Source organism: Panulirus ornatus, chromosome 63 (assembly GCF_036320965.1).
Source record: "Panulirus ornatus isolate Po-2019 chromosome 63, ASM3632096v1, whole genome shotgun sequence".
Taxonomy (NCBI): Eukaryota; Metazoa; Arthropoda; class Malacostraca; order Decapoda; family Palinuridae; genus Panulirus; species Panulirus ornatus.
Genome location: NC_092286.1, coordinates 140213 through 163900, shown reverse-complemented (window position 1 = coordinate 163900; position 23688 = coordinate 140213). Strand labels below are relative to the sequence as shown.

General features: G+C 41.6%; 2 long non-coding RNA genes across 8 annotated transcripts; both read left to right on the top strand.

The window, feature by feature from the left end:
• Positions 1-410: 410 nt before the first annotated feature.
• On the top strand, positions 411-8113 carry LOC139745851 (uncharacterized). 7 transcript variants are annotated; one of them, XR_011711996.1, is made up of 3 exons: positions 411-493; positions 6859-7070; positions 7253-8113. It is a non-coding gene; the product is annotated as an uncharacterized lncRNA (long non-coding RNA). The 7 variants fall into 7 exon arrangements; XR_011711997.1 differs by lacking the exon at positions 411-493 and adding an exon at positions 662-682; XR_011711993.1 differs by lacking the exon at positions 411-493 and adding an exon at positions 2821-2910.
• A 3759-nt stretch (positions 8114-11872) lies between these two features.
• On the top strand, positions 11873-14659 carry LOC139745882 (uncharacterized). Its single transcript, XR_011712014.1, has 2 exons — positions 11873-11952; positions 13014-14659. It is a non-coding gene; the product is annotated as an uncharacterized lncRNA (long non-coding RNA).
• Positions 14660-23688: the final 9029 nt, after the last annotated feature.

Sequence of the window (23688 nt, the reverse complement as noted above, 5' to 3'; positions counted from 1 at the left end):
ACACACCCAGACAGATGTGGAGACCAAACAGCTTGATATACCAAAGCTTCATGGCTAAACACTGTCAGTAAAGATTCTCCATGATTTGGATCCCATTGAAATTATGAGAAACAAGTTTGAAGGTTAGTTAATCTGATATGTAGAATAAATACCATCAGCTGCTCATGGATATTTTAATGAGGGAAAAGTCTGGCCCTGGAATTCAACAGTTATGGACACTTTTACCATGGCCATCCCCTTGAGGGAATTCCCAAAGGGAATGGACATCAGAGTTGCAGTTAGATAGATAGAAATCTGGCATCACAGAAGAGAATAGCATTCTTCCGCTAACCAGCAATTATTTACAAACATTTCCCTCACATTTACTATGTTTACTATGTTTCTGGTTCAGACGTTTGAAATATTTCCTGGATTGTTGTGTTGAGTGACAGTAACGCGTTAAGGGTTCCGGCAAGTGTAGTGGTGGAGGAGGTTTCAGGGTACTAGAGAAGAGGTAAGAATCTGGTCACTGAGACACTCGGGGTAAAATTCAATTTGCTGACACAAGTCTTGTGGTGGTGGAAAGGTGAAGATATGTGACCACAGGTGACTGGTCGCCAGCTAGGTAGCTACCAGCTGGCTTCGTGCTCCCGGCTCTGAGTTGACTGATTTCTGCATAAACAAAGGTCTTATTTCTAGTCAGGTAAGAGTAACATTTGGAGATTTATGGTTGTAACCAATGTAGAGTGAGTGGTGATTTATAGTTAGGTGTACTTAATGTAATTACGACAGCTAGGAAATGTAGAGAACAATGAACTCTGTAGACAGAGATTTCGAAGTATATTGCTATTCACTCAGGTGAAAGCTTATGATTGTTCATCCTGGAACGTGTAACCCGCCATAGACGTTATTACACTGAACATGGTTTTGGTAAATTGATAGTTTAGCTCATCCGAATGACGTTCTTTGTTTTGGATTTGCAAAATACAAAGAGTAACAGACCACCGAGTCCTTTTGAAGTTTCGTGTTGCCAGTGAAAGAACTTAGAAATTGTGGTAAGAGTTCGCCCTACTGCCTAACCTCCCCTATACGTGGTCACTTCATCCGTTCTCGCACCAGCAGACCACAATAATAATGGCACATTTCCATTATAATTATCTGCTACTTAGGAGGTTAGGTAAGATTTTCATAGGCTACGGTCGGGTGGGCGAGGAGGTACTGCATTGGGTCAAGGTGAGGTAGGTTAGAATAGGCGGGTGAGTGGTGGCTACCAAACTGGATCATTGTGAGGTAGGTTTAGGTTCGGTGAGCCGCGAAGCGGTGGTTACTATACTGGGTCGCGGTGAGGTAGCCCAGAAATGGCAGGTGAGTGGTGGCTTCTGTACTGAGTTATGGTGAGGCAGGTTGGGTTGGCTGGCCGGGGAACGGTAGCTCGTCTACTGGACCGCGTCGAGGTAGGCTAGGGTGAATCGGAGAGATGAGAGGTTGGTGCTCAGAGGTCGCATGATCACTCTCCTTGATAATGTGTTGTCCATACTGGGCATCGCACATGAAGTTGCCCTGTCCTCCAACACCATGAAGTGGAATAGAAGATTATGTTTAGCTTTTAGAGAGTGATATGAGCTTTAGGTATTAGGCAGGAGGTTGTTTGTTAGGGAGCGAATTGCCGGAGTCTCCCAAGTAGAGAGCCACTGCAGGGAGTAAAGCACCGACGTGTGGCGGTGGCTGACATCCTACTGTCAGAGAGTGAATTGCCTGCATGTGTTGAGCGTAGTCTGACTCTTGGAGTGTGCTGACATTCTGTATCTGGAGGAGACGGACCAACACGCTCCAGGATACGAGTTGCTGACGTATGTCAGCTGGTTAGACGTCATTGGAAAAAACGGCTTTGATGCTTCAGGGAGTGAGCCGTTCTTGTTTAGCAGGGAGCGAATACCTTATGTGTGTCAGAGAACAGGCCATCGTAGTGCACTATCGTACATTTGGACGTATATGTATATATTCTTTAATAAGATGCTTTGATTAGGGTATTCAGATGACCTTTCTGCCTCGGACTCTCCACAAAAAAGTAAATCAATCAGGACAGTTGCCATACGTGGCTTGGAAATTTCCGTCGGCAAAGGTTGTTTCAGGAAATACCACATTAAAAGCAGGACGAGTATATTGCTCATGTTTTAGTGTGGTATGTTTACATTCTTCTGTTGATTCTGTGTCCACCTCTAATTGCACGTTAGGGAAGTACTGTAAGAACATATGTGGTTATTGAAAACCATCGACGCAATTCCACTTTCTATGGTGAGTGTGGTAAATGGTGAAATAGGTTGTTAGTCCTGGCTACGGCCGTCCTGGTAGATGTTCTGTCCACAATCGTGATAAAAATGTTGAATTTCCATCATCAAGGACAAAATGTATTCTTAAGATTATATATTTTTTTTCAGTCGTGGTTGACCAAAGAAAGACAAACAAGTAAAACATTGTTTAGAAATTGACTGATGTCAGAAGAGTCGGAATACATTATAAACGTGGATAATGTCTGAATCCGAATTGTTACATTGGCACTAACATGGACGGACTCACGTTTACAGTATATATTATTTATCATGCAACAAAAATAATTCTCCTGCAGATTTTAGTAACGTGCATGTAGCACGAATACGTGGAATATTAGTAAGTTTATAGTAAAAAACGAACGTTACAAAATGATAAAAGGCCATGCAAGTCATTTCACTAGATTGAGACGATGCTTTGCGATACAATGAAGCCTCGCTTCTGCTTCGAGATGGCGGATGAGCGTGTTTATTGCGGAATCGAAGATTATTATGTTTCTGGTTCATACGTTCATTTTCTGGGTTGTTGTGGTGAGTGACAGTAACGCGTTAAGGGTTCCGGCAAGTGTAGTGTTGGAGGAGGTTTCAGGGTACTATAGAAGAGGTAAGAATCTGGTCACTGAGACACTCGGGGTAAAATTCAATTTGCTGACACAAGTCTTGTGGTGGTGGAAAGGTGAAGATATGTGACCACAGGTGATTGGTCGCCAGCTAGGTAGTTACCAGCTGGCTTCGTGCTCCCGGCTCTGAGTTGACTGATTTCTGCATAAACAAAGGTCTTGTTTCTAGTCAGGTAAGAGTAACATTTGGAGATTAATGGTTGTAACCAATGTAGAGTGAGTGGTGAACTATAGTTAGGTGTACTTAATGTAATTACAACTGCCAGAAAATGTAGAGAACGATGAACTCTGTAGACAGAGACTTCGAAGTATATTGCTATTCACTCGGGTGAAAGCTTATGATTGTTCATCCTGGAACGTGTAACCCGCCATAGACGTTATTACAGTTAACATGGTTTTGGTAAATTGATAGTTTAGCTCATCCGAATGACGTTCTTTGTTTTGGATTTGCAAAATACAAAGAGTAACAGACCACCGGGTCCTTTTGAAGTTTCATGTTGCCAGTGAAAGAACTTAGAAATTGTGGTAAGAGTTCGCCCTACTGCCTAACCTCCCCTATACGTGGTCATTTCATCCGTTCTCACACCAGCAGACCACAATAATAACGGCACATTTCCATTGATTATCTTCTTAGGAGGTTAGGTAAGATTTTCATAGGCTACGGTCGGGTGGGCGAGGAGGTACTGCATTGGGTCAAGGTGAGGTAGGTTAGAATAGGCGGGTGAGTGGTGGCTACCAAACTGGATCATTGTGAGGTAGGTTTAGGTTCGGTGAGCCGCGAAGCGGTGGTTACTATACTGGGTCGCGGTGAGGTAGCCCAGAAATGGCAGGTGAGTGGTGGCTTCTGTACTGAGTTATGGTGAGGCAGGTTGGGTTGGCTGGCCGGGGAACGGTAGCTCGTCTACTGGACCGCGTCGAGGTAGGCTAGGGTGAATCGGAGAGATGAGAGGTTGGTGCTCAGAGGTCGCATGATCACTCTCCTTGATAATGTGTTGTCCATACTGGGCATCGCACATGAAGTTGTCCTGTCCTCCAACACCATGAAGTGGAATAGAAGATTATGTTTAGCTTTTAGAGAGTGATATGAGCTTTAGGTATTAGGCAGAAGGTTGTTTATTAGGGATCGAGTTGCCGGAGTCTCCCAGGGAGAGAGCCACTGCAGGGAGTAAAGCACCGACGTGTGGCGGTGGCTGACATCCTACTGTCAGAGAGTGAATTGCCTGCATGTGTTGAGCGTAGTCGTCATCTTGGAGTGTGCTGACATTCTGTATCTGGAGGAGACGGACCAACACGCTCCAGGATACGAGTTGCTGACGTATGTCAGCTGGTTAGACGTCATTGGAAAAAACGGCTTTGATTCTTCAGGGAGTGAGCCGTTCTTGTTTAGCAGGGAGCGAATACCTTATGCGTGTCAGAGAACAGGCCATCGTAGTGCACTATCGTACATTTGGACGTATATGTATATACTCTTTAATAAGATGCTTTGATTAGGGTATTCAGATGACCTTTCTGCCTCGGACTCTCCACAAAAAAGTAAATCAATCAGGACAGTTGACATACGAGGCTTGGAAATTTCCGTCGACAAAGGTTGTTTCAGGAAATACCACATTAAAAGCAGGACGAGTATATTGCTCATGTTTTAGTGTGGTATGTTTACATTCTTCTGTTGTTTCTGTGTCCGCCTCTCATTGTACGTTAGGGAAGTACTATAAGAACATATGTGGTTATTGAAAACCATCGACGCAATTCCACTTTCTATGGTGAGTGTGGTAAATGGTGAAATAGGTTGTTAGTCCTGGCTACGGCCGTCCTGGTAGATGTTCTGTCCACAATCGTGATAAAAATGTTGAATTTCCATCATCAAGGACAAAATGTATTCTTAAGATTATATATTTTTTTTCAGTCGTGGTTGACCAAAGAAAGACAAACAAGTAAAACATTGTTTAGAAATTGACTGATGTCAGAAGAGTCGGAATACATTATAAACGTGGATAATGTCTGAATCCGAATTGTTACATTGGCACTAACATGGACGGACTCACGTTTACAATATATATATATATATATATATATATATATATATATATATATATATATATATATATATATATATATATATATATATATATATATTATTTATTATGCAACAAAAATAATTTTTCTGCATAGATTTTTCAGTAACGTGCATGTAGCACGAATACATGGAATATTAGCAAGTGTATAATAAAAAACGAACGTTACAAAATGATAAAAGGCCATGCAAGTCATTTCACTGGATTGAGACAACGCTTTGCGATACAATGAAGCCTCGCTTCTGCTTCGAGATGGTGGACGAGCGCATTTATTGCGGAATCAAAGATTATTATGTTTCTGGTTCATACGTTCATTTCCTGGGTTGTTGTGGTGAGTGACAGTATCGCCTTAAGGGCTCCGGCAAGTGTAGTGGTGGAGGAGGTTTCAGGGTACTATAGAAGAGGTAAGAATCTGGTCACTGAGACACTCTGGGTAAAATTCAATTTGCTGACACAAGTCTTGTGGTGGTGGAAAGGTGAAGATATGTGACCACAGGTGATTGGTCGCCAGCTAGGTAGTTACCAGCTGGCTTCGTGCTCCCGGCTCTGAGTTGACTGATTTCTGCATAAACAAAGGTCTTGTTTCTAGTCAGGTAAGAGTAACATTTGGAGATTAATGGTTGTAACCAATGTAGAGTGAGTGGTGAACTATAGTTAGGTGTACTTAATGTAATTACGACAGCTAGGAAATGTAGAGAACGATGAACTCTGTAGACAGAGATTTCGAAGTATATTGTTATTCACTCAGGTGAAAGCTTATGATTGTTCATCCTGGAACGTGTAACCCGCCATAGACGTTATTACAGTTAACATGGTTTTGGTAAATTGATAGTTTAGCTCATCCGAATGACGTTCTTTGTTTTGGATTTGCAAAATACAAAGAGTAACAGACCATCGGGTCCTTATGAAGTTTCGTGTTGCCAGTGAAAGAAATTAGAAATTGTGGTAAGAGTTCGCCCTACTGCCTAACCTCCCCTATACGTGGTCATTTCATCCGTTCTCACACCAGCAGACCACAATAATAACGGCACATTTCCATTATAATTATCTGCTACTTAGGAGGTTAGGTAAGATTTTCATAGGCTACGGTCGGGTGGGCGAGGAGGTACTGCATTGGGTCAAGGTGAGGTAGGTTAGAATAGGCGGGTGAGTGGTGGCTACCAAACTGGATCATTGTGAGGTAGGTTTAGGTTCAGTGAGCCGCGAAGCGGTGGTAACTATACTGGGTCGCGGTGAGGTAGCCCAGAAATGGCAGGTGAGTGGTGGCTTCTGTACTGAGTTATGGTGAGGCAGGTTGGGTTGGCTGGCCGGGGAACGGTAGCTCGTCTACTGGACCGCGTCGAGGTAGGCTAGGGTGAATCGGAGAGATGAGAGGTTGGTGCTCAGAGGTCGCATGATCACTCTCCTTGATAATGTGTTCTCCATACTGGGCATCGCACATGAAGTTGTCCTGTCCTCCAATACCATAAAGTGGAATAGAAGAAGGTTGGAGAGCGGTAACCTGAACGACTTAATGTAAGTTATAAGAGTGTGTGAAAAGGAGTGAAACATGGCAGCAATGGTGAATGATCTATAGAGAATGAAATACCTGCATCGGAGTTTATTATCAGCCAAATCCGAAGTGTCTATTCGCGGGTAACTATATATGGGTTTGGCTAAGTTTTGATAACAATGAAGTAGGCAATATATTTGAAAATATTTGTCATTATTGTAACCTCATTTTCATATTAAAGGTATTACGTAGATTGTAAGTTATGAAATTAGGCTTATAACTATCTAAACTTTATAATTGAGATTTAGATTTTCAATTCAGGGAAGTGTCCATTCTTTGTGAACATGGTTGTGTTTTATTGTTGGCAGAGAGAACATGAGCGGCAGAGGCAACCCCCTCCAGCGAACGTGATGGGCATAAGACGTTTTTCCATTGAGCCGTAGTGAATTTTGCACGACAAAGGAACACACCACAGAACTCCCGCGAGGAATGAACGCCTGAGGGAACAGCACATTCTGAGTGAAACAGAATCTGGTCTGAACAGTGTTCACGGAGGAGATGTGTATATCCAACTCTCATGGTAAGGTTCACTGCTGTAACCGATATGACGTTGAGAACTTGTTCCAAGACTTAGAACGGCATAGTTATAGTAACCAGAAATTCATGTTGGTAACCAAAAGTTGATATACTGTTTATAAACCACTATAGATATAAATCTTGCCGAATCACTACAATAAGCGTTAAAATCATAATGTTTCGCAGGCACATATGACCGAGCCAGCATGAGAGAGGAGGCCCGTTCATATCACTTTACCTGTATCATGTAGAGAAGAGTGACATTAAGATAAGATAAGATGCTTTATTCGTCAAATTGTTATACAAAATGTAATACAAAATGAAATTCGTTTTGGCTTTAGAGCTCCTTAGTAGTTGTAAAAAAAAAAAAAAAAAAAAAAAAAAAATTAAAATATTAACAAGAAATATTGCATAGGTTATTTCATATAAAATGTTACTTTGCTATTGTGTACATGCGATATCAGCTTGTCACCATCCCTATCATGAACCATTACCTACAGTAAGTGCTGGAGGAACGTTTCTACCGTCTCTGCGGGCGAGGAGTTTACCTCTCCATGCCGGGCCTGTCATTTCTATTAACGATAGGTGCCCCGTCCACACTGCTCGTGCCGGTCAACGCTGGTACTTAGGAACAAGACACCCTGTAGCTCCTGGACAAGCCAGCAATGAACAGACCAAATTATCATTGAACATGTTTGGGCAAAAATGGTGTACACCTGGCAACCTGGAGACAAGATGACTAGCCATCAACTACTGAACCACGTCCACGCCTTTCAGGAACTCTGTAGGCTGGGCGGTGTATTACTGTACCTAAAAATTGGGTTTCATTTGTCTTTATAAATTGATTGGTTTATTATTGCTTAATACATATGTGTCAATAATAAGCATAAGACAATGTATACTTTTACGATATGTAGAGGAAAATGTATGTATGATTTATTCACGTTATGAAGGTTGTTCATGTCGCCAATATATTCTGTTTTGTCTTTCCAGCTGTAAGGAACGATTAACGTTTGATAACGATTGCAATAAAATATTTGAATGGTTGATTGTGTTTATGTATATTTTCATGATGTATTGAATGTCGAACCTCACACAACAACGCATCAGTGTGATACGAAAGAAGAGTCGTCAGTGAAGAGAGAAAAGTTAATAATTTCAGTATCGGCCAACTTTACCGCTGACGATGATGGAGTGTATCAATATCCTGCTTAAGAGAAGGACAGGCAGGAATGTTCATGCAAATATCGTATTATAACGGGGAAATCATGTGGCATAATTGTAACCTATTTGCAGAATTGATCACCAGTGTTCAGTTAATATCTTGCTGCTCAGATACTTAACCGTACTACTGCAGCACTTGGTTCAGTGGTTTGCATTAACCACTTGCAACCTTCACCTACCTCAACTTCATAGATATCACACCCTCTCCAACTGTAATGTCCGAGGTACATTTTGATTGTTAGGATAATAAATGAGGATGAATGTCAAGTCGATCATCGTAGAAATTGATGGTTTGGAAATGATTTTTTTTTTTTATCCACGGAGGATAATGACCCTATAATTGTATACATTTTTTTTTATTTTATTTTGCTTTGTCGCTGTCTCCCGCGTTAGCGAGGTAGCGCAAGGAAATAGACGAAAGAATGGCCCAACCCACCCACATACACATGTATATACATACACGTCCACACGCGCAAATATACATACCTATACATCTCAACGTATACATATATATGCAGACATATACATATATACACATGTACATCATTCATACTGTCTGCCTTTATCAATTTCCATCTCCACCTCGCCACACATGAAATAACCCCCTCCCCCCTCATGTGTGCAAGGTAGTGCTAGGAAAAGACAACAAAGGCCACATTCGTTCACACTCAGTCTCTAGCTGTCATGTAATAATGCACCGAATCCACAGCTCCTTTTCCACATCCAGGCTCCACAGAACTTTCCATGGTTTACCCCAGATGCTTCACATGCCCTGGTTCAATCCATTGACAGCACGTCGACCTCGGTATACCACATCGTTCCAATTCACTCTATTCCTTGCACGCCTTTCACCCTCCTGTATGTTCAGGCCCCGATCACTCAAAATCTTTTTCACTCCATCTTTCCACCTCCAATTTGGTCTCCCACTTCTCGTTCCCTCCACCTCTGACAAATATATCCTCTTGTTCAATTTTTCCTCACTCATTCTCTCCATGTGACCAAACCATCTCAAAACACCCTCTTATGCTCTCTCAACCACACTCTTTTTATTGCCACACATCTCTCTCTCCCTTACATTACTTACTCGATCAAACCACCTTACACCACATATTGTCCTCAAACATCTCATTTTCAGCACATCCACCTTCCTGCGCACAACTCTATCCATAGCCCACACCTCGCAACCATATAACATTGGTGGAACCACTATTCCTTCAAACGTACCCATTTTTGCTTTCCGAGATAATGTTCTCGACTTCCACACATTCTTCAAGGCTCCCAGAATTTTCGCCCCCTCCCCCACCCTATGATTCACTTCCGCTTCCATGGTTCCATCCGCTGCCAAATCCACTCCCAGATATCTAAAAACGCCTCACTTCCTCCAGTTTTTCTCCATTCAAAGTTACCTCCCAAATGACTTGACCCTCAACTCTACTGTACCTAATAACCTTGCTCTTATTCACGTTTACTCTCAACTTTCACACATTTTACCAAACTCAGTCATCAGCTTCTGCAGTTTCTCGCATGAATCAGCCACCAGCGCTGTATCATCAGCGAACAACAACTGACTCACTTCCCAAGCTCTCTCATCCACAACAGACTTCTTACTTGCCCCTCTTTCCAAAACTCTTGCATTTTACCTCCCTAACAACCACATCCATAAACAGATTAAACAACCATGGAGACATCACACACCCCTGTCGCAAACCTACATTCACTGAGAACCAATCACTTTCCTCTCTTCCTACACGTACACATGCCTTACATCCTCGATAAAAACTTTTCACTGCTTCTAACAACTTGCCTCCTACACCATATAGTCTTAATACTTTCTACAGAGCATCTCTATCAAATCTATCATATGCCTTCTCCAATTCCATAAATGCTACATACAAATCCATTTGCTTTTCTAAGTATTTCTCACATACATTCTTCAAAGCAAACACCTGATCCACACATCCTCTATCACTTCTGAAACCACACTGCTCTTCCCCAATCTGATGCTCTGTACATGCCTTCACCCTCTCAATATATACCACAAATATAGAAAAAAAAACATTGTTCTGTTTCACAAGCCTTCAGCATAAAGTATGGATATATATAAAGGAGAAAGTATGAGTAACTTCGGTAGACTTACTGTACCACAAAAGTAATAATGGTTTATATGAAGGAATTGGAAGGAAATATTTCGGTACAATATGGAAACTGGTTATAAAAGGGATAATTTGTGCTAATATGAAATTTTGCAAAGGAAAAACGTAAAAAGATAGACCTGTGTTCCCAATAGTACGAAGCATATTAATTTTCATTAGAGTGAGGGTATCACATAACATCTAAAATGCAGAAGCTTAAACATTTTTGCAGATACAAAAGAAAAGTATATTAATTTCCGTACGTTCTCAACAATGCACTATTGTATGTTTACCAGCAATGGCTTGATACTTTTTTTCATCACCATATAGGTCTTATTTGAGTTGTTTTGATATAAATTTTTGCACCGTTTTTGATGTTATTAACAGGTGTTGTATTTGGCAATCATTTTATTCATTTACTCTACTGTCAGGCAGACATTATAAGATTAATTTACCTCAATTTGAACCCTATTCTAATAATTGGGTATATTCTCTTTTTTCATCTTTGTGTGTTTGTTCGCAAGATCCTGTATTTCGCTTCACAAAATTATATGAAATATACACTGACTCTGCGTATTACTACCTGTGTTTTCGTTTTCAACGAGTATGACTGAATATATTTCCATGTAGATAGAAATACTCTTGCATATCAGTTTGTTATACTTAAAAGAATTATCTTAATTTGTAAGACTTGATAACTATTTTACATCCATGTACAATACACTATTGAATTCTTTAAAGACTATAATATATTACTGTCTGTGTTTATATTTCAAGCAGATTTATGACTGCTTGTGATTATATGTGAATTTCGATATGCATGCATTTCACACAGTTACACTTTGATATCCTATTTTGTATTACTGCATGCATGTGTGTACGCATGTACATACAGTCTATCACAAGGTGAAAAAAATGTTCTGATATATATTTATCAATACTGTATTGCACCAAATGAATATCACACGATAATTTGTTTCCTTTTATCACAATATTCAAGAATAAGGTGAAATGTAAGAGTATTAGGGAAATCTAAATTACCATAAATCATCAGCACAAACCGAAGATAGGATCATGACATGTATACATAATTACTAATTCATATCAGCACTAGCAAAGAATTTTGTATAAGTTAACATAATGTCAGTTTGTATTCAGTCTTATCATTGCTAAGGCAAAACATAACATTTTTACCACACAAAGTACAATAAAGGACTTTATTCCCTGCAGAAATTATGGCAGATTTAAATATCTTGCAATTACTTTGAAGGTCCTCGTTTTCTTTGATAGTTAAGCTCTGTTTCCCGTTTTCTAATAGTTCTTGATTCGCCCCCAGATGGCGTTATTGCAAGCATCACAAAAATTAGTATGTCAAAGTCTGAAATTGCTCTTCTTTGTATATGTTTCTTGCTGCTGAGCTCGGCCACCATTTCTAGTCTTCTCTGTGTAGGTGCCAAAGACGGATGTCTTCTTACGCTCTGTATGTCAAGTCTGTGTTGCTTGATGTATTGGTGTCTACTCTTATTTTTGGTAAGTCAGACTTTCCTTAGCACTATGGCAATGTTTCTTTGCATTTTCCTTGAGAAGTGAGGCTTCCTTGAGCTTTTATTCGATGTATCAATTCGTAGCAAGGATTGCACAGCTTCTAGTTAGGACGCCATTTTGGTTTCGTTTAGAATGCCATGATCAACACTCTTTTTTCAGCCCTCCTATCTTCCGTTAACCTTCACTGCTTTTTGGATTATTCACTTATATTCAAATTTGGTGTGTTTATTGAACATATGTGAAGTGCTGTGTCTGGTAGACATACATGTTTATTGCTTTTTAAGTGTGGAACAGTGCTTATAGAGGTGTTTTTCACTCGGTGAAGTGTTTACAAGGAAGTGTTTTTCAAACTTAGTGCAATTCGTTATGTTTCCGTGTGCTCAGTTTGTGAAAAGGAGTGGAACATGGCAGCAATGGTGAATGATGTATATAGAATGAAATACCTGCATCGGAGTTTATTATCAGCCAAATCCGAAGTGTCTGTTCGCGGGTAACTATATATGGGTTTGGCTAAGTTTTGATAACAATGAAGTAGGTAATATATTTGGAAATATTTCAGTCATTATCATCTCATTTTCATATTAAAGGTATTGCGTAGATTATAAGTTATGAAATTAGGCTTATAGGCCATATAGGTTGTTTGCCTCAATTAGCAGTTTAACTCAACATGGGAATAATGACTAAAGTTTTATGTTTGCAGTATACAAACAATAAGATACCAGCTTTTGAAGCTCCTTTTGCTGGTAAATGATGACATCCGATTGCATTTTGTTTACCCTAAATTTTCACAGAACAAGAATTGTAAGGATAACATTGCTAGTGAGAGGTTTTTGTCCTCGCAGTTGCCACCCATTTTAAGGAAATATTCAAAGATGGATGATAATAGATTAATCTATAATGCACCCATGACTTCATCTCTATCATAACCCACACATAAACACTGATAGATGATATACAACATGTCGTAATTTAACTTAATTAAAATATGCCGTAATGTGTTCAAGTTGAAATAGAAATTAAGACACCGTTCATTTCCCTAATTCCAGTCAAACAACGGGTTGGATATGATGACCTTCCGACCACCGTCGAGGACCACGTCACCCTCAGTCGTCTACTGACATCGCAAGAGGGAGGGAGGAAGCCGTCATGACAGCACTCGTCTTGCCTCAAGGAGGGTGGTACCTCCTTCACGTGTAAGTTTGGTAGTGGGGTAAACCTTCGTCGGGTCAAGGGGGGTGGTACCTACTTCACGTGCAAGTTTGATAGTGGGGTAAACCTTGGTCAAGTCAAGGAGGGTGGTACCTCCTTCTCGTGTAAGTTTGATAGAGGGATAAACCGTCGAGTCAAGGAGGGTGGTACCTCCTTCACGTGTATGAAAAACATAACAAAAATTAGTATGTCAAAAGCTGAAATTGCGCTTCTTTGTATATGTTTCTTGCTACTGAGTTCGGCCGCCATTTTTAGTCATCTCTGTGTCGGTTCCAAAGACGGATGTGTTCTTACGCTCTGTATTTCCAGTCTGTGTTGCCTGATGTCTTGGTGTCTACTCGTCTTTTTGGTAAGTCAGACTTTCCTTAGCACTAAGGCAATGTTTCTGTGCATTTTTCCTTAACAAGTGGGGCTTGCTTGAGCTTTTATTCGACGTATCAATACGTAGGAAGATTACGCAGCTCCTAGCTAGGACGCCATTTTTTTTTCGTTTAGAATGCCATGATCAACACTCTTCTTTCAGCCCTCCTATCTTCCGTTAACCTTCACTGCTTTCTTTGGATTATTCACTTATATTCAAATTTTGTGTGTTTATTGAACATATGCGAAGTGCTGCGTCTGGTAGACATACATATTTATTGCTTTTTAAGTGTGGAACAGCGCTTATAGGGGTGTTTTTCATTCGAAGTGTTTACAAGGAAGTGATTTTTAAACTTAGAGCAATGCGTTCTTATGCTTGTGTGCTCAGGGCTGGGATCAAAGTAAAGTGTATTATCTTTCAGTGGCTCACTCTGATTATTGTTAGAGACCAGCCCTGCAGCAGTCGCAAAGGCGCGGACACCGTTGCTTCGTTGCCAGCGAACTTCATTGGGTCGTGGGTTCTGAAACTTAGTTCTATCGTTCTAATTTGCCTTTCGAAGGGGTCAAAATTGGCAGCCAGCCTATTGAGAACCGGAACAACAAGCTCTTTTCATTTTGTGGGCCAGTAACCAGTGTTAAGAGGGAGGGTTTCCTCTAGTGCGTCTGCCTAGTTCATAGTTAGACAAAGCTAATGAGATTCGCTGACCCTTGCGTTCTGCTTGGCTTTCAAACCTTAGACCTGGGCATCGCAAATTCTGGTAAATGTTGGGTTCTTTGCGTGTTTTATGATTTGCCAATTTTAGGTGCTTGGCGCCTTAGTTGTGTAAAACGCTTCAATTCTGTAAGACTGTTTCAAGACGGCAAGTTTTGAACATTATTGAGGCCAATAAAACATCGTTATATTCGTCTCACTAATAAAACTTTGCATATATAGAGTTTACCTAAATAAAATAAGAATTCCAAAGGATCAGCATGCTCGAATACGTCAGTTAGGCAAGCCATCACTGCTCCGTAGCGGTGGTAGCCATAACTACATTCGCAGTAACATTGCGCAGGACAATGTGCAATCGTTGGTTTTCAGACTCGGTCGCGTGCCAGCTACTGACATGTTCGAAGCTGTAGTCGTTCTTTCAGAGCTAGTTGTTACTGCTCTTCCTTGCGTTGTCGCTACCCTTGCTTTGGTTTGAAGGGTTTTTGAAATTTATTGTTCAATACATTTCATATATTGAATGTCGAACCTCACACAACAACGCATCAGTGTGATATGAACGAATAGTCGTCAGAGAAGTGAAATTGATAATTTCGGTATCGGCCAACTTTACCGCTGGCGAATGATGGAGTGTATCAATATCCTGCTTACGAGACGGACAGGCAGGAGTGTTCATGCTGATATCGTATTATAACGGTGAAATCGTGTGGCATAATTGTAACCTATTTGCAGGGTTGATATCACCAGTGTTCAGTTAAACATATATATTGCTGCTCAGATACTTAACCTTACTACTGCAGCACTTGGTTCAGTGGTTTGCATTAACCACTTGCAACCTTCACCTACCTCAGCTTCATAGATATCACACCCTCTCCAACTGAAATGTCCGAGGTACATTTTGATAGGATAATGAATGAGGATGAATGTCACAAGTCGATCATCGTGGAAATTGGTTTGGAAATAAGACTTTTTTTTTTTTTTTTATCCGCGAAGGATAATGACGCTATAAATGGTATACATATACCACAAATATAGAAAAAAAAAAACATTGTTCTGTTTCACAAGCCTTCAGCATAAAATTACGGGTATATATAAAGGAGAAAGTATGGGTAACTTCGGTAGACTTCATGTACCAAATAAGTAATAATGGTTTATATGAAGGAATTGGAAGGAAATATTTCGGTACAATATGGAAACTGGTTATAGAAGGGATACTTAGTGCCAATATTAAATTTTGCAAAGGAAAAGCGTACAAAGATAGACCTATTTTCCCAATAGTACGAAACATTTTTATTAGAATGAGGGTATCGCATAACATCTAAAATGCAGCTTAAACATTTTTGCAGATACAAAAGAAAAGTATATTAATTTCCGTACGTTCTCAACAATGCACTATTGTATGTTTACAAGCTATGTCTTGATACTTTTTTCATCACCATGTAGGTCTTATTTGAATTTTGATGTAAATTTTTGCACCGTTTTTGATAACAGGTGTTGTATTTGGCAATCATTATATTCATTCACTTTACTGTTAGGCAGACATTATAAGATTAATTTACCTCAATTTGAGCCTTATTCTAATAATTGCATGTTCTCTTGTTTCATCTTTGTGTGTTTTATCGCAGTGCTGCGTCTGGTAGACTTACATGTTTATTGCTTTTTAAGTGTGGAACAGCGCTTATAGGAGTGTTTTTCACTCGGTGAAGTGTTTACAAGGAAGTGTTTTTTAAACTTAGTGCAATGCGTTCTTATGTTTGTGTGCTCAGGGCTGTGATCAAAGTAAAGTGTATTACTTTCAGTGGCTCACTCTGATTATTGTTAGAGACCAGCCCCGCAGCAGTCGCAAAGGCGCGGACACCTTTGTTTCGTTGCCAGCGAACTTCATTGGGTCGTGGGTTCTGAAACTTAGTTCTGTCGTTCTAATTTGCCTTTCGAAGGGGCCAAAATTGGCAGCCAGCCTCTTGAGAGCCGGAACAACAAGCTCTTTTCATTTTGTGGGTCAGTAACCAGTGTTAAGAGGGAGGGTTTCCTCTAGTGCGTCTGCCTAGTTCATAGTTAGACAAAGCTAATGAGATTCGCTGACCCTTGCGTTCTGCTTGGCTTTCAAACCTTAGAATTGGGCTTCGCAAATTTTGGTAAATGTTGGGTTCTTTGCGTGTTTTATGATTTGCCAATTTTAGGTGCTTGGTGCCTTAGTTGTGTAAAACGCTTCAGTTCTCTAAGACTTTCAAAACGGCAAGTTTTGAACATTATTGAGGCCAATAAAACAATATAATTGTATACATATATACAATATAATTGTATACATATATCACAAATATAGAAAGAAAAAAAAAATTGTTCTGTTTCACAAGCCTTCAGCATAAGATTATGGGTATATATGAAGGAGAAAGTTTGGGTAACTTCGGTAGACTTACTGTACCAAAAAAAGTAATAATGGTTTATATGAAGGAATTGGAAGGAAATATTTCGGTACAATATGGAAACAGTGGTTATAAAAGGGATAATTTGTGCTAATTTGAAATTTTGCAAAAGAAAAACGTCCGAAGATAGACCTGTTTTCCCAATAGTGCGAAGCATATTTTTATTAGAATGAGGGTATCGCATAACATCTAAGATGCAGCTTAAACATTTTTTTTGAAGATACAAAAGAAAAGTATATTAATTTCCGTAAGTTCTCAAAAATGCACTATTTTATGTTTACAATCAATGGCTTTATACTTTTTTCATCACCATGTAGGTCTCATTTGAGTTTTTATATCAATTTTTGCACCGTTTTTGATGTTATTAACAGGTGTTGTATTTGGCATTCATTTTATTCATACACTCTACTCTCAGGCAAACATTATGAGATTAATTTACCTCAGTTTGAGCCTTATTCTAATAATTGCATATGTTCTCTTGTTTCATCTTTGTGTGTTTGTTCGCAAGATCCTGTATTTCGCTTTAAAAATTATATGAAATATTAACTGACTGCATATTACTGCATGAATTTTCGTTTTCAACGAGTATGACTGAATATATTCAAATTTAGTGTGTGTTTATTGAACATATGTGAAGTGCTGTCTGGTAGACATACATGTTTATTGCTTTTTAAGTGTGGAACAGTGCTTATAGAGGTGTTTTTCACTCGGTGAAGTGTTTACAAGGAAGTGTTTTTTAAACTTAGTGCAATGCGTTATGTTTCCGTGTGCTCAGGGCTGGGATCAAAGTAGTGTATTACCTTCAGTGGCTCAATCTGAACATTGTTAGAGACCAGCCCCGTCGCTGTCGCAAAGGTGCGGACACTGTTGCTTCGTTGCCAGCGAACTTCATTGGGTCGTGGGTTCTGAAACTTAGTTCTACCATTCTAATTTGCCTTTCGAAGGGGCCAAAATTGGCAGCCAGCCTCTTGAGAGCCGGAACAACAAGCTCTTTTCATTTTGTGGGCCAGTAACCAGTGTTAAGGCCTGTCTACACGAGCGGGCCTGATCGGCGGGCTTGCCCGTTAACGGGCATATTTGACGGGCAAACGATCAAATTGCCCGAAAGCCCGCCGAGCGAAATCACTGAGCTGGTGCCCGGTAGCTGGAGTTTCTACCCTGCCAGACGCAATATATCGTGAACCCACAGCGGGCCTTCATCCCATTGCATAGTAGCACAGTGACCATTTAACGATGGCAGCCCAGGATAACTCTAGTGAGCCACCAACAATTTTTTGGTCTAAAGCACTTACTAGTACTTTGATTGACCTATATATTGTCTATATATACACGAGACAGGAATGTTGATAGATATGACTCATCCAATTATCAATACCCATTATATAGGTATAGCTACTTGTATCACAATGTCACATTATTTACACGTAACATGTTTATAACATTCACTTACCTGTAAGTAGTCAGCCTTCAGCACCTCATATATGGCCCTACATGTTTCTGGTATTATACGGGACAAGCTTTGCTTTGATATGCGTGTACTGTACTGCAACTCCGAATAAATAGACCCACTTCCTAAAAATCGCAGAGTTGCTTCCAGACGAGCTTCTGCTGTAATGGTTTCTCATAACTGTCTTTCTTCACTATGTATGGCTCCACCTTTGATAACAAGATGTAAAAAGTGCTTACACTCATCCTCAGGTAATTTCTGAAGTCGTGTTCCTCACTACTTTGTAGTTCATGAAGTATTGTTGCAGTGCTTCCAAACATACTTCTTTTCTTTAACCAATCTTTACACCATATCCTTTTCTTTTTCTTCTTGAGACACAAAGCTATTATCATAAAGCACAAAATCTTTTTCTTGACAATGCTATGCACCATGGTTCTCGTACCGCACTCCACCCGCTACTGGCAACATCGTCGGGCAGGCCCGGCTGTTCATCACTTTGGTCGTGTGGACAACATTCACGGGCAGTCCCGCCAGAATTTGCCCGTTAACGGGCAAACTCTCCGATCAGGCCCGCTCGTGTAGACAGGCCTTTAAGAGGGAGGGTTTCCTCTAGTGCGTCTGCCTAGTTCATAGTTAGACGAAGCTAATGAGATTCGCTGACCCTAGCGTTCTGCTTGGCTTTCAAACCTTAGAATTGGGCTTCGCAAATTCTGGTAAATGTTGGGTTCTTTGCTGTTTTATGATTTGCCAATTTTAGGTGCTTGGCGGCCTTAGTTGTGTAAAACGCTTCAATTCTCTGACTTGTAAAACGGCAATAAAACATCGTTATATTCGTCTCACTAATATAACCTTGCATATATGGAGTTTAGCTAAAACAAAATGAGATTTCCAAAGGATCAACATGCTCGAATACGTTAGTTAGAAAAGTCATCACTGCTCCGCAGCGGTGGTAGCCATAACTACATGAGCAGCGACCTTGCGCAGGATAATGTGCAATCGTTGGTGTTCCGACTCGGTCGCGTGCCAGCTACTGACATGTTCGGAGATGTAGTCGTTCTTTCAGAGCTAGTTGTTACTGCTCCTCCCTACGTTGTCGCTACCCTTGCTTTGTTTTGAAAGGTTTTTGAAAGTTATTGTTCATCAATATATTTCATAAGGTTGTTTTATGCAGAACAGATCTTTTATTGACCGTAAACGATGCTGACCAGCGATCCCTCCGAGTTATTTCCATGACCCGGCGGGCAGCTTCCGGGAAACCAAAGTCTTTGGGTTCCAGGGGAAGTATGGTTGCAAAGCTGAATCTTAAAGGAACTGGCGGAAGGGCACCACCAGGAGTGGAGCCTGCGGCTTAATTCGACTCAACATGGGGAAACTCACCAGGCCCAGACACCGGAAGGATTGACATTGAGAGCTCGTTCTCGATTCGGTAAAACTCAAGCAACGACACGCGCCTATGTGTGATATCTTTCGGGTAATTGTTTCTCTATTATTCCATGGAACATACACATCAATGTATGCATGCCATCGGATTCTTTTTTGTTGCCTTCGTTTTTGACTCACTGAGGAGGAGGTTGCATTGAAAGAGGCTGCTGCTACATTGGGGCAGTTCACTAATACTACGATTAGCACGCGCAAGGCCAAGCGACATGACGTATGTACTTGCCGAGGTAGAAACTCTGGTCCCCCCGTGCTTTCACAAACCTTCTTAAGCAAACGACCGACCGACCTTACTTCACCTCACCTCAAACAAATTGGCCACGATTTATTCACTTTCTGTCCATCAACTTCTATGCCTCTATGGTAACATAATTCTTTATATTGTTTTTGCACACACGTGACAAGTATTTGCAACGCCCAAGGATTGCGATATAACCATTGGAGAACAACAAACATTTCATTTGCTGCTCGCTCAGAAGACTCCTTTTCGTTACCGTCGTCGCTCAAGAGAGAGGCATTTGCTCTTGGCGCGCCGAAGGAGTCGGAATCTGTGGGTAGATATAGGAAAAAAGAGGAATTCCCTCTTTGGGGACTCCTTCTGAGAAGACTAAGAACGATTCCCATGACATCCAAAAATGTGCTGCATTGAAGGCGACGGGGGAAGGCAGGCTGCGCTCACACTAGGAAGAGCCTTGCATGACTTATTACCTCCACATTAAGGCGTCGTCTACCCCGTGCCGCAACATGTTCCGTGACGGTTCTATATGGAGAAGGATGTCTTCGAAAAGGCCAAGGATATCATCCGGCGGTCTTTTTAACTTGCTCCGTGTTTCAGCAGCTATTGCTATTCACACTGCTGCACCACTCTGATTTATCCTCTAACCGACCCACATGCACCGCCCCTAAGTGCATGGTTTGTCTTTGGGTCTGGCCAACACCAACAACAGTAGGTTTCAAGACCGTAATCATCATCATAGAATCAATGCATGGCTTATCCTCTGACCGGCCCACGAGCACTGCCCCCAAGTGCATCTTCTTTGGTATATGGGCCTGGCCAACACCAACAACAGCTTGGGGTAGAGCAGTAAGACCTACGATCCGCAGAAACGCGCACAGTCAAGCGACATGATGTATGCATGCAGTTGCCGAGGCGGCGAGGTAGAAACTTAGATCTCCCTGTACAATATCAGGCTATAGTAAAGCTCAACAGGATCTTCTTTCCCCGCTCTTTGGCGCAGGCCCTACGTTCTCCTGCCTGTGGGTTCGCTAGATAGTAGATAAGGACATTGGGAATCACTTTAACACATAAGCGTGACTATTTAGATGACGAGGCATTTGTTAACAGTACACATGCAAAGCAGAGCATGTACATTGAAGGAGGATACTTGTACTTACACTTGCACGGCTTAATCTTTGAGACAAGCATATGAATATGCTCATGCAAGACCCGTGAAATGCATGTCTTATCCTGTGACCGACCCACATGCATGCACCCCGCCCCAAAGGTGCATACATGCTTTGTCTTTCTGGGTCTGGCCAACACCAACCTGACTTCCTCCTACCACCAAGAGTCATAATAATCATTTGGGCGGCTGTTGCTGCACCGGTGTAAGACGCTCGAGGCTGGATGACGCCACCGAACCTCTCACAGTATACATGCACCCACTACAACACCAACCACCACCAGTCAGGCTTGACTGAATGCCTGCTTCGACTGAAGCAGAAGCGCGTGTTAGGTGAGAAAGCGAAGAACCCAAACAACGACACGCGCCTGTGTGGTATCTTTCGGGTGATGGTTTCTCTGCATTATCCCATGGAACATACACACCAATGTATGCATGCCATTGGATTCTTTTTTGTTGCCTTCGTTTTTGACTCGTTGAGGAGAAGGTTGCATTGAAGGAGGCTGCTGCGGTTTTGGGGTAGTTCACTAATACTACGATTAGCACGAGCAAGGCCAAGCGACATGATGTATGTACTTGCTGAGGCGCCGAGGTAGAAACTCAGGTCCCCCCATACTTTCACAAACCTTAAGCAAACGACCAACCAACCTCACCTCACCTCAAACAAATCAGCCATGCTTTATCACTTTCTGTCCATCCACTTCTATGCTTCTATAGTAACAGAATTCAACTCCATATTGCTTTTGCACACACCTGACAAGTATTTGCAACGCCCAAGGATTGCGATATTACCATTGGGGAACAACAAACATTTCATTTGCTTATTGCTCAGAAGACTCCTTTTCGTTACTGTCGTCGCTCAAAAGAGAGGCATTTGCTCTTGGCGCGCCGAAGGAGTCGGAAGCCGTGGGAAGATACCGGAAAAAGAGGAATTCCCTCTTTGGGGACTCCTTCGGAGAAGACTAAGAACGATGCCCATGACAACCAAAAATGTGCTGCATTGAAGGCAACGGGGGAAGGCAGGCTGCGCTCACACCAAGAAGAACCTTACAAGACTTGTTGCTTTCATGGTGAGGCGGCGTCTACCACGTGCCACAGCATGTGCCGTGACTGTTCTATATGGAGAAGGATGTCTTCGAAAAGACCAAGGATATCATCCGGCGGTCTTCTTAACTTGCTCCGTGTTACAGCAGCTACTGCTATTCACACTGCTGCACCACTCTAATTTATCCTCTGACCGACCCACATGCACCGCTCCTAAGTACATGGTTTGTCTTTGGGACTAGCCAACAACAGTAGGTTTCAAGATCGTAATCATTATAGAATCGATGCATGGCTTATCCTCTGACCGACCCACATGCATCGCCCCTAAGTGCATGGTTTGATACAGGGTCTGGCCAACACCAGCAACAGTAGGTTTCAAGACCGCAATCATCATCATAGAATCACTGCATGGCTTATCCTCTGACCCACATGCATCGCCCCTAAGTGCATCTTCTTTGGTCTTTGGGTCTGGCCAACACCAACAGCAGCTTGGGGTAGAAAACTAAGACCTACGATTCGCAGAAACGCGCACAGTCAAGCGACAGGACATGATGCATGCATGCAGTTGCCGAGGCGGCGAGGTAGAAACTTAGATCTCCCTGTACAATATCAAACTAAAGCTCAAGAGGATGTTCTTTCTCCGCTCTTTGGCGCAGGCCCTACGTTCTCCTGCCTGTGGGTTCGCTAGATAGTAGATAAGGACATTGGGAATCACTTTAACTCATTCATAAGCGTCACTATTTAGATGACGAGGCATTTAACAGTACACATACTAAGCAGAGCAAGTGTATTGAAGGAGGATGCTTGTACTTAAACTTGCATGGCTTAATCTTTGAGACAAGCATATGAGTGCTCATGCACGGCCCGTGAAATGCATGGCTTATCCTGTGACCGACCCGCATGCACCTCGCCCCAAAGATGCATACATGTTTTGTCTCTGGGTCTGGCCAACACCAGCTTGACTTGCTACTACCACGAAGAGTCATAATAATCATTTGAGCGGCTGCTGCTGCACCGATGTAAGACGCTCGAGGCTGAATGACGCCGCCGAACCTCTCACAGTATACATACACCCACAACACCAACCACCACCAGTCAGGCTTGACTGACTGCCTGCTTCGACTGAAGCAGAGGAGCGTGTTCGGTGAGAAAGCGAAAAACTCAAACGACACGCGCCTATGTGTGGTCATCTTTCGGGTTTTGCTACCTCTGTATTATCCCATGGAACATACACATCAATGTATGCATGCCATCGGATTCTTTTTTGTTGCTTTCCTTTTTGACTCATTCATTAGGGGGAGTCTGCATTGAAAGAGGCTGCTGCTCCATTGGGGCAGTTCACTAATACTACGATTCGCACTTGCAAGGCCAAGCGACATGATGTATATACTTGCCGAGGCGCCCAGGTAGAAACTCGGGTCCCCCCGTACTTTCACAAACCTTCTTAAGAAAACGACCGACCGACCGACCGACCTCAATTCGCCTCAAACAAATCAGCCATGCTTTATTCACTTTCTGTCCATTAACTTCTATGCCTCTATAGTAACATAATTCAACTTTATATTGCTTTTGCACACACGTGACAAGTATTGCAATGCCCAAGGAGTGTGATATTAGCATTGGAGAACAACAAACATTTGATTTGCTGCTCGCTCAGAAGACTCCTTTTTGTTACGGTCGTCGCTCAAG